Raw genomic sequence first — 9,301 nt, 5'->3', positions numbered from 1 at the left:
GATGGGTGGGAGAGGATGGAGGGGTTTGGATCTAAAGCAGTGGTCACTGACCCTGGTGTGCAGGCTTTTTGTCCAGCTCAGCTGATTCAACTCCTGGTCTTGATGAATAGTTGATGAATTGACCATTGGTCTGAAGGTGTTCTCTTTTTGTGAGGGATCTCACCTTTTACTCCATTTTGTTTTGTCCATCAGAAACCACAAAGAGAAACCAACAGGTCTGAGAGAGGAATGGTGTATTGGTGTCCTAAATTATCCTCAGACCATTAAGTTTGAGCAAATCTGTCTCTAAATCAAGCAAATCTGCCCCCCCCCAAAAAAAAAAAAAAACAAGATCAGGAGTCTAAAATAGCTAGGATAAGGTAGTCCCACAGAATAGCTTTTTTGGGATTGATAAATCCACAAGCTCAAGTCTTTGACTAATGGGCCAAGCAAATACACCAAAGACAACCCCATGGCAATAGACCTGACTGCACAGCACCAGTGGCCATGTGTGTAAAACCGGCAAGGAGAAACAGTCAGACATGTCCTCTCTTCTTCTGCTCAGTCAGAAAAACACACATTTCACTGTGTGTTTGTGTGTATGCTATGTCCTTGCATGTGTGCTTGTGTGTGTGTGTGTAATGTGTTTGTACAATCACACTCCAGGAGTGTGGTTAGTCTGCTGCAATCTGGTCTGCCATGCAAGTGCAACAGTGCCACCTGCTGGTTGTTTCAGCACACTGTTGCGAGTGAGGAGGTATCTGACTCCATGCACACATCTCAGTAGTCTAACTGTCTCCTTTCCTTCATCTGCACTGATATAAAATACCTAGAAAGGTGAAAGCCAAACACCAGGAGAACAATCATTACACTGCTTTCACCTATTTTGCACTTTCAGGTCAGCGCAGATGAAGAAGAGGTGACATGGGGAGACAGACACACACACGCACACACGCACACGTGCACACACACACACACAGCCTGAACTGCTTTGTTTTGGGTACAGAGGACATGTCCAAAGACTATCATCCATAGTCATATTTTGATTTTGACTTGATTTGACTAAGATTCCATATTTTGTATGGCTGTTAACTATGTAGCTACTGGAGGGTATGTTCAGGTACCGAAGAGTTACAATCAAATGGGGAAAATCTGGACCTTATTGAGTGTTCTATCGAGGTAACAGGAGGGGACTGCCCTGCTCTAGTGGCCAAACACAAGGGTCAAACGTCACAATATAATTTGAGTGCCAATGACATTTACCCTTTTATGATAATCAGAGAGAGCAGGTGCAACTACTTCCCTTACCATGCCCCCTAGTGGGTGGCCAGTGCCATAGCAACCAACAAATCATTCTAGATCCTCCCATAGAGAACGAGCTCTATGGGGAGATGTGGTCATTCCATATCTCACAAGAATGGATTAATAGATCTTATCAATACTAACCAAAACCTACTGAAAATTAACTGTAAAATAAACTATGGCCCCCCTCCCCTCCCCTCCCCTCCCCTCCCCTCCCCTCCCCTCCCCTCCCCTCCCCTCCCCTCCCCTCCCCTCCCCTCCCCCCCCTCCCCTCCCCCCCCCCCTCCTCTCTCTTCTCTCTCTCTCTTTCTATAATATTGATGCGGGTAAAAAGTAGCACTATAGACACAAAGTTTCTCTTTCTTGTGACTATTGTGCTCTGTAGTGCTGGAAATACATGTAAAGAAGCACCTTGTTAATAAAACCTAAAACCTAAAAAATAATAATTAAAATAAATAAAATCTACATGGAAAAAACTGATCATTCATAAACAAAACATTGAACACAACAGAATGACTGTGCATATTTGTTAATACTTGTGTGATGAAGTAGATGGACTCCTAGCTGGACTTACCGAAGGACCTCTTTATGACCTCTGAACTTTTACCCCTGAATTGGACTGCCCCCTGCATTCCTCTCTGCTGAAAGCTCCAATGAGGGGGCACCGAATTGGGCGGAAGAAGGAATGACAATGCCACTTCCTCTTTAACCTCTTGTTTCCTGTTGGAGAGGTCTAGTGGGGGACATACTGTAAAAGGCAGGAATCAGGAAGACACATTTTTTCCAGGTTACCATGGAAACCAATGTGTTCCTTTTCCTTCCACTTGTGTAGCATCTTCTAGCGGGCGATAATCATATTTAATATGGAGATGCGAACAGGGACTATGGGGGGTGTAGAGCACAGGAGGTTGGTGGTACCTTAATTGGGGAGGACAGGCTCGTGGACATAGCTGGAGCATAATTAGTAGAATGGTTTCAAATACATCAAACACATGGTTTTCATGTGTTTGATGCCATTCCATCCGTTCCCGGCCATTATTATGAGCCGTCCTCCCCGCAGCAGCCTCCTGTGATATAGATGGGACTCACTTAGAGGCAGAGAAGAGACCTATAGGTGTCCAGGGAGAGATTTGTAGGTTTGTAGCGAGGATGTTTAAAGCATTGTGTTCAAATCCAAAGTGAAGCTGAGACATGATAGAGACACAGTGTGGCTACCTCATAGAACAGAGTGGACTGTGACACAGCCACGGATACCAAAGATACTTCAGCTGCCGGTCTGACGCTAGACCCTGGACTCAATCCTAACACACACAGATATACATATAACACATATACATATATGCACGCAAACACACACACACACACACACACACACACACACACACACACACACACACACACACACACACACACACACACACACACACACACACACACACACACACACACACACACACACACACACACACACACACACACACACACACACACACACACACACACACACACACAAACTGTAAATCATAAACCCGCACACAGAGCAGTTGCATTGCATATCGACCACAGGGAGGTGGTAGCTATGCAGACAGAGTTGAGTGCCTTTTTTCTTCAACCACGGGTTGGACTGCTCTGAACACACACATGCACAAACAGACATGCACAGAAGTACAAATGTGCATAGACACTCACCTCATTAAACGCATGCCAAGGTGTAGGGGGGCACATACAGGATGGAACGGTATCCACAAGCTTAGAATCAACTCCCATTGGAATTCAAAAAGCACTTTGTTTTGTACATTTTAATATTCCTATTATTTATTCATTCTTACGTTAACCAAATGATCACATGGGTCATTGAATGAGACATATTTGACATATTTGACATGGGTGGTGTTGGTTTGATCAACAGAGAGCCTGTGTTTGTGCACGTGTGTGTGTGTGCGCGCCAGTGTGTGCAAGTGTGTATGTGTGCTTGCAGTCGGATGTTAATGTGCCCCAGGTATGGAGGTGTGTCTGTATTTTGTCACACACACACACTCCTACCAGAGATATTTTTGTGTAATTTATAGCGGGAGTGTGAGTGTGCCACGTGTTGTGTCTGCACTTTCTGTGATCCAAAACCACACCCTCAGATATCTCTCTTTAACTGGCTAGCATTGGGGTAAATCAATGGCCAATCAGCTACCCCCAAAAACATACAGTGTTCCACCGCACTCCATTCTAACCCTCTTCACATATCCCCTGTCTCGGCTCTAACCCTCTTCACCTATCCCCTGTCCCGGCTCTAACCCTCTTAACCTATCCCCTGTCCCGGCTCTAACCCTCTTCACCTATCCCCTGACCCGGCTCTAACCCTCTTCACCTATCCCCTGTCCCGGCTCTAACCCTCTTCACCTATCCCCTGACCCGGCTCTAACCCTCTTCACCTATCCCCTGTCCCGGCTCTAACCCTCTTCACCTATCCCCTGACCCGGCTCTAACCCTCTTCACCTATCCCCTGTCCCGGCTCTAACCCTCTTCACCTATCCCCTGTCCCGGCTCTAACCCTCTTCACCTATCCCCTGTCCCGGTCCTAACCCTCTTCACCTATCCCCTGTCCTGGTTCTAACCCTCTTCACCTATCCCCTGTCCCGGCTCTAAACCTCTTCACCTATCCCCTGACCCGGCTCTAACCCTCTTCACCTATCCCCTGTCCCGGCTCTAACCCTCTTCACCTATCTCCTGACCCGGCTCTAACCCTCTTCACCTATCCCCTGTCCCGGCTCTAACCCTCTTCACCTATCCCCTGTCCCGGTTCTAACCCTCTTTACCTATCCCCTGTCCCGGCTCTAAACCTCTTCACCTATCCCCTGACCCGGCTCTAACCCTCTTCACCTATCCCCTGACCCGGCTCTAACCCTCTTCACCTATCCCCTGTCCCGGCTCTAACCCTCTTCACCTACCCCCTGTCCCGGCTCTAACCCGCTTCATCTATCCACTGTCCCGGCTCTAACCCTCTTCACCTATCCCCTGTCCCGGCTCTAACCCTCTTCACCTATCCCCTGCCCCGGCTCTAACCCTCTTCACCTGTCCCCTGACCCGGCTCTAACCCTCTTCACCTGTCCCCTGACCCGGCTCTAACCCTCTTCACCTATCCCCTGACCCGGCTCTAACCCTCTTCACCTGTCCCCTGCCCCGGCTCTAACCCTCTTCACCTGTCCCCTGACCCGGCTCTAACCCTCTTCACCTGTCCCCTGACCCGGCTCTAACCCTCTTCACCTGTTCCCTGTCCCGGCTAGCTTGGCAACTAGGCAGGCATTTGTAGACAATTCATCCCAATATACCTCAAATCTTTAATATAAAGGTCAAAGGTGAAACGATAACAATGTTATTAGCAATGAAAGTCATGAGTCACAGCTAAAATAATTGTTTTTATTCATGGAGAATATGTACTAAAGACTTTTTACTGTTTGATATGGTTTGTTGATTTTATTTATTGGTTTATTGATTTATTCCTCTGTATCCTGTTATGAGGGAGACTGGCTGTAACTAAAAGTAATGGGATGGGTAAAGAAGAATGTGGGAAAGATAGAAAGTAAAAGCTGACGAGTTGTGGAAAGAATAGGGAAGTATTGTGGTATGGTGTGAGGGTGGTGTGGTGTGGTGTAAGAAGATAGGATTATGGGTAGAGGGGAAGTATAGGGTGTAAGAGTTGTAGGGTCAAGTATAAGGGAGGTAGGGTGGGTTTAAGGCCATAGGGGAAGGATGGTGAAAGGGTTCTATAGGGCATAAGGAATGGTGTGAGGGGAAGGGCGGTAGGTTGTAAGACATCTAGAGGGGAGGTGTATAGGTAACATCCAGTATACATCAGGGGATATGACTAAAGAATGGAAAAAAATACAGGATAGTAAAAAAAAATTGATTTGAAAACCAACCATTGTGGACAAATAGTGTTCCTTTTTTCTTTTCTTATTTATTTTAGTAAAAACTACAGCTTTGTAAGCCAACTGTCTCCTGTGTGTTCAAGTGATCCCCATATTAAAAAGAGAACCAACCCACCAGAGCACCTCTGTTGTCAGGGGCGATGCGAGCAATTCTTATATGCATGGATATTATATAGCTGTATAGAAACTGCAGGATGAAATGTACTCCCGGGTAAAGGAGAGGGCGAGAAAAGGAAAGAACGACTGGGGCTGGAAAAGAGAAGTTATGAAAACTGGTGATGTCATGTGATGCTTTCTTTCCTTTCAGTTGTTATTTTGTTTGTGCTGGTTGTGTATGTGTTGTGTGTATGTACTGTATGTGTTGTCTCCTCCTCCCCAATGTCTTTCTTCCTGGTCTGTTGTGTCTGTTATTGTTTTTGTAACCCTGTCCTGATGTGTGCTAGTGAGGGATGATGGTGATCTTTTGGTCTTTTCTCTGTATTATTTTATGCGTATTCACTGCTTGTTTCATGTTGTTGAATTGAAGGCACCTGTGTGTATCTCTCAAACCAGCACTGTCCTGAAGTAGTGCCCTGGGTGCCTGACTGTTTTTACATTCACCAAAGCTAAGATAAAGTGTTGGCTAATGCAGAAACAGACTGGCACTCAGGCTACTGAAATAGGCTCATGTATATGATGTAAGGCATCCATTTTGGCTCCAGAGTGTAGGAGAGTCCCAGCGCTCTCTCAGCCCAAGTACAAAATGTTCTCTCCCTCTTCCCTTACCTGCCAATCAATCAGAACCAAGTGTCATTGTGATGGTAGAAGACAATCAATTTCCAATAAAGAGGAGAGAAATGGAGAGAAAAGATGGAGAAAGGCAGGCAGAGAACTGCTGAACAGGATGGGGGATTAGGAGGAGGAATGGCTCTCAGGGTGAAACAGCCATTGTGTGTGGCCCCTCCCCTTTGGCCTTCAACCTTTAGGATTGACCTCTGCTGCAGAGGTCAAGGTGCCAGGGACTCTCCCCAAGGATAATCTGACTGGTTAACTGGACGTTTAATCGAAGATGTTTTTCAAATGCCCAAATACACACAAGACATGTACACACTTACACACACACACGCGCATGTACTACACACAGGCACACACACTGACACATTGAATTGGACTGGATATGTGAAAGTAATAAGGCGCTGGGCTTACACGTTTACAGTGTGAAGTCTCCAGTGTGTTGCTCTCACATACCAAGCCCTGTAACAAACACATAGTACCCTTTAATTCATTGATTGGTTTATTGATTACTTGATAGATTGGCCCTGGGGTTAGCCTCCAATTTCTCAGAAATTGAGTTTCTCCAGGATCAGAAGTAATTCTAGTCACATCGTATGTGTATTGTGACTAGATATTGATTTTAAATGTTTATGTACTGGTTCCCTTTAGCACGGAATTCTTTGCAAACACCACAATGTTCACTTCTACCTATCTAGATCCATTCACTCAGGGTTCTGTGACTCTAATGATATACCACAAGACTTATGAGAGCAGACATCCGTGTGAACACACACACACACACACACACACACACACACACACACACACACACACACACACACACACACACACACACACACACACACACACACACACACACACACACACACACACACACACACACACACACACACACACACACACACACACACACACACTATTCTAGTATTTACCAATATAGTCCATACAATCACACATACACACACACACTGCCTGAGAGCCATTCTCCCATCTCTATTCCACAGTAGCATAGAGAGCCTGTGCAGTTACTCATAATTTTCGCCTGTTGAGACCTTTACTGAGTAATGACTGTAACAGAAAAAACCCGAAGTGAAAAAACAGTATGGGTAAAATGTGTGTTTTGAGTAATTAAATAAATAAACAAACAATTGGATCTTTGATTTTCATTTAATTGAGAGAGAAATAAAAAAATGTTTTCGGTCAATGCAACACATTCTAATTTATAGACGATGTGTAGAGTTTTCTGACTTGTTTTGGCCTTTGATTCAAATGTAAACTAAAAGTACACTGCTGTTCAAAAGTTTGGGGTCAATTAAAAATTTCCTTGTTTTTGAAAGAAAAGCAATCATTTTTGTCCATTAAATATAACATAAAATTGATCAGACATTGTTAATGTTGTAAATGACAATTGTGGCTGGAAACGGCAGATTCTTTTATGGAATATAGGCGTACAGAGGCCCATTATCAGCAACCATCACTTCTGTATTCCACTTCTGTATTGTCTTAGTTCATCCAAGTTTATAATTTTAAAAGGCTAATTGATCATTAGTAAACCCTTTTGCAATTATGTTGGCACAGCTGAAAACTGTTGTTCTGATTAAAGAAGCAATAAAACGGACCTTCTTTAGAATAGTTGAGCATGAGCATTTGTGGGTTCGATTACAGGCTCAAAATGGCCAGAAACAAAGAGCTTTCTTCTTAAACTCGTCAGTCTATTCTTGTTCTGAGAAATGTGAGAAATTGCCAAGAAACTGAAGATCTCACACATCGCTGTGTACTAATCCCTTCACAGAACAGCGCAAACTGGCCCTAACCAGAATAGAAAGAGGAGTGGGAGGCCCCGGTGCACAACTGAGCAAGAGGACAAGTACATTAGAGTGTCCAGTTTGAGAAAATGCCTCACAAGTCCTCAATTGGCAGCTTCATTAAGTAGTACCCACAAAACACCAGTCTCAATGTCAACAGTGAAGAGGAGACTCCGGGATGCTGGCCTTCTTTGTAGAGTTGCAAAGAAAAAGCCATATCTCAGACTGGGCAATACAAAGAAAAGATTAAGATGGGCAAAACAGACACTGGACAGAGGAAGATTGGATAAAAGTGTAATGGACAGACAAATCTAAGTTTGAGGTGTTTGGATCACAAAGAAGAACATTCGTGAGATGCAAAAAAAATGAAAGGATGCTTGCTGGAGGAGTGCTTGACACTGTCTCGCAAGCATGATGGAGGCAATGTGGTGGTCTGGGGATGCTTTGGTGGTGGTAAAGTGGGAGATTTGTACAGGGTAAAAGGGATCTTGAGGAAAGAAGGCTATCACTCCATGTGGCAAAGCCATGCAATAGTCTGTGGACAGTGCTTAATTAGAGCCAATTTCCTCTTACAATAGGACAATGACCCAAAGCACAGTTCCAAACTATACAATAACTATTTATGGAAGAAGCAGTCAGCTGGTATTCTGTCTATAATGGGGTGGCCAGCACAGTCAACGGATCTCAACCCTATTGAGCTGTTGTAGGACCAGCTTGACCGTATGGCACGTAAGAAGTGCCCATCAAGCCGATCCAACTTGTGGGAGGTGCTTCAGGAAGCATGCTGTGAAATCTCTTCAGATTACCTCAACAAATTGACAACTAGAATGCCAAAGGTCTGCACTGCTGTAATTGCTGCAAATGGAGGATTATTTCAATTAAAAATCATTATTTATAACATTGTCAACATCTTGACTATATTTGCTATTAATTTTGCAACTCAACAAGGACATTTCTAAGTGACCCTAAACTTTTGAACGGTAGTGTACATTTTGTAAGGATCTTGCATGTCATCTAGTTTATGTTTCAGTATTGGGATGCAGAGGAGAGGATAGTCGTTATCAGATGATACTGCTGCCCTCTAGTGGCAAATAACCAGAATGACCAGACGTATTGTGTGTGTCTGTGAGTGTGTGCATGCTGTGCACGTCAGTATGAAATTGAATTCATATTGACTTTAAACCAAGAGGAGACAGATGTAACAGTGTAACAACATGCTTTAATGACAAAAAAGATATATTATTTTACAAGACAGACAGTATAAAACATATGTATAAATAAAAAAGCCTCCAGATAGTCGAGAGACAGATTTATATATATATGTACCTCTTCCTACAAGTCAATTTGCTGTGTGACTGGGTGAAATGGATTGAACACTTAGAGAATATATGCTAGAATATTATAGATACTTCCTATATCCTACACAACCATATCTACACTATTTAAAAATCAACAGTCATTTTACTCTGTCAGGCATGGCAGAAGAAACAGACAAGATGACATGATATATATATAGTA

The sequence above is a fragment of the Oncorhynchus tshawytscha genome, linkage group LG28 (assembly GCF_018296145.1).
Source record: "Oncorhynchus tshawytscha isolate Ot180627B linkage group LG28, Otsh_v2.0, whole genome shotgun sequence".
Lineage (NCBI taxonomy): Eukaryota > Metazoa > Chordata > Actinopteri > Salmoniformes > Salmonidae > Oncorhynchus > Oncorhynchus tshawytscha.
Note: the sequence above shows the minus strand (reverse complement) of the source record.